This window comes from Somniosus microcephalus, chromosome 5 (assembly GCF_052327205.1).
Source record: "Somniosus microcephalus isolate GS21.2 chromosome 5, FLI_Smic_1.0, whole genome shotgun sequence".
In the NCBI taxonomy this organism is placed as follows: domain Eukaryota; kingdom Metazoa; phylum Chordata; class Chondrichthyes; order Squaliformes; family Somniosidae; genus Somniosus; species Somniosus microcephalus.
Window position 1 is genome coordinate 72,288,198 of NC_140991.1, and position 3,309 is coordinate 72,291,506.

The 3,309-nt window shown below is 37.7% G+C and overlaps 1 non-coding gene across 1 annotated transcript; it reads left to right on the forward strand.

Moving 5' to 3' along the window:
* Positions 1-2,587: 2,587 nt before the first annotated feature.
* Positions 2,588-2,661, forward strand: trnan-guu (transfer RNA asparagine (anticodon GUU)). Its single transcript has one exon. It is a non-coding gene; the product is annotated as a tRNA-Asn (tRNA).
* Positions 2,662-3,309: the final 648 nt, after the last annotated feature.

Genomic DNA, 3,309 nt, shown 5'->3' on the forward strand with positions numbered 1-3,309 from the left:
TAATCAGTTTTATCTTTTTTCAAATGGGACTTAATTCTAACAACTGTTCAACCCTTTTTTCTTAGACCGTAAAGAAATAACTATATGCTTTTTGGTCCATAAGTTATAGTTACTTTTACAGAACTGCAATATTAGTAGTGTTTCAAAAGAGATATAAAACTCTTAAAAGCCTCCTAAATGTCACCAATGCTTATACACTACTAGTTTTTATTTTGCAGTTAATTGTTTTTAAATATATGTAATGAACTCAATCATACAGTTTTTGATGATTATTCTTTGTTGAATTATCATGTTTATTAGTTCCAGAATACAACATTGTGCTATGGGTTTGCCATCTGGCCTGTATTTCAGATAAGGTGATAAAGACAAAATTAAATGTTTTATTGAGGCATCTTGGTATAGATTCAATCCACCAATGATGCAAAGAGTTGAAACATATAAGTCAATAATGCATGAACAGCATGCACCATAACAAGATTATTTTTGAATGAGGTGGGGGATGGTTTCCCACTGTTTCTATTGGTTAAAGTGATCAATATAAACCAACTCTATTGAATGAGTCAAGTCACAGTTAGAATGATAATCTATCTCTATACAGAACAGGCAAGCTATAGATTTAATGCAGAATCTCAAAATCTGTCATTTTACGTTAAGGTGCAATATATAGTTGACTGAAATATGACATTTTATTTTTCAATGCAATTTTTAAGGATGATTTCTGTTTATCTTTGTTGGTTACTACTGGAGTCAGCACAGGTAATCCAAAGCACAACAAGTGAATACTTTTAAACCTCTTTGCTCCTGCAACAGTAAGAAGACTGGCATTTCAAACTGCATATTTAATCATTGTGGTTCATTAATTTTCAGATGTGGTAAATGATTTTTTAATTGATATGATCTAATGAGCTAATGATATTCCAGCTTCTTATTGGCATAAAATGGTAAAATAAAGTGCCATTCTTTTTACAAAGCTTATGGATTTTCATACAACAATTAACTGGGTACATATTCTAAACAGTTCATATAATTACCCCAAAACTCATTTATAATGACAAGAGAACCTGTTTTTGAAATGACCAATTTCATATAACTAGCAGTTTTCCTATTTAACTACATTATGGGGGAAAATGGATCAGTATCATACTAATCATCACATGTAAAGGTTGTATTTTATAAGCTTTGTATATCAATGTATGTGTATCTATAAAACGCCTAGCTTATTTATATGATTTTAAATTTGTGTGTATTTTACTACAACCATATTATTAATGTTATATAAACTTCTGTTGCTTTTGGAAAGAGGATTTGAAGTCAGAAAGAAATGAGCAGAAGCGTCCGTTTTGTATGAAAATTGTAATCACAGCTGCGCCTTCTTAATATTAATTAATACAGAGAGCAAAGCCAAACGATCATCTTTCCCATCCACTGCTGGGCATTTCTCATTTCGATAAATATGCCTTCTTTGTAATCTATAGCTAGATTTAAGTTTAAAATTGTTGTACTTTTACCATGAATGATTTGTGAAGGGAAAGACTGAAAGTGCGTCCCTTTTCAGTCTTTGATTGATGTACTATTCGTCTGATCCACAAACTTTGATCTATTTTAGTATCAGCACCATAAAAGCGGAAATTCATCACGTTGCAGCATGCAAAATGGCAATTACGTTGAAAACATCGCTGCATGCAATTTGGACTAAGTGATTTGTTTCCCCCCCCCCCCCACCGCGATCCTTAATAAATTGTAAAATCAATTAGCAAATCGTTTTATTTAAATTAGAACATTTAACGTTTCTAAAATTCGGGTAAGCAGCAATTGATAGATTTACAATCACTTTGTAATTCACCAATGGGATTGTAGGGATAGTAACTATTTAAAGTATTTGTCAATTTTTAAATACTTTTTTTTGCACCGGGGAAAACCGATCAGCCAATGGCGATATCTGGACTCCTGAAGAATTTCTGCCGAAGATGCCCATGATGAAGAGAGTTTAGCCCCGCACCAATTTCGAGAGGCAGTGCTGGCGGGCGCCCAGTTGGCGCTGTCGGCCAGTCGAGCCACTGATTCCTTCCAGGGATCCACTCGGTCAGCAGGTGCCGCTCTACCGCCTTCTGGGGATCCCAAAAGACCCAATTAAACCGAAGCCGCCCAATGTTTCCAATGATCCGAGCTCTGAAAAGCAAAGCCCCCCCCGGCCTTTTCTCGCAAAGTGGCCCCGGGTCTCTTTCCCCCCCTTCCCTTTCTGCAAACCTTGACCCTGTTGAATGAGCCGCTGTGACAAGAGCCACCCCCAAGAAAAAAATTAATCCCTATCCAGATGTAGCAACAAATAATTAGCTGGAGATCCGCTCCAGATCAGGGGTGAATCCACCCCCCTTGTTGTTCAAGGCAAATGCCAAAGGAAACCAGCGACCGTCGAGCAGAGTCGGTGCTTTTGCAAACGCGCCTTGTAAAATGCAATGATTATTTGTTTCCATAAGAATGTTTGTTGTAAGGACAATGTATTAATAGAGAGAATAGGCAAGCTGTTGCCGGGTTTTTCTTTACCCGCCCTGTTATGTTCTTTACTAGGTTGCTTTAGTCGCAGCTTGTCTCTGTGGCGCAATCGGTTAGCGCGTTCGGCTGTTAACCGAAAGGTTGGTGGTTCGAGCCCACCCAGGGACGAATGTTCCTTTTGTTACCTGATGTCTCTACATTTTGCATCGTTTTTATAAATCGCTAAAGCCTTTACATTTTGTACGCTATTCGGAATGCTCTGCAAAATAACTAAAGATTTTTAGGGTAAATTGCATAACAGTATTCGAGTGTCTACCTCTTTTTTTTGGGGGGGGAGCTGAACGCGTCTTTGGCCAGCAGCTAATATGAAACACCCACAACCTCTGTTCTCGCATAAAGAAATAATACATTCGAACCTACGTGAAATAATGACATATTAGCGGCTAAAATATGAGGATATTTTTGTGTGCACCTTTTCTTTCAATAGCGGCCGCGCAAAATAATCAATTACAAATGTAAAAACCTCAGTAAATTCGGCTGTCTAACTATACTGAGCAGTGGAAGGACATCACGTCTCAACATTCACGTTGTGTTGCCCGAGAAGAAAAAATAATCGCCTCTATCCCGTAGCATGTCGTACACAACAAAATTCAGGATTGCTGATGCATAAAGAGACGTAAATCGTGCAGTGCAAAAGGCGAGTCTCCGTATTCAGTTTTTCGGCCGATACCACAACAGGGCTTCGTACTTCAGTAAATATTGTCGGGTCAGACAGATGTTTGCAATTGCTCTTCAGCTATAAACACGATGACATCT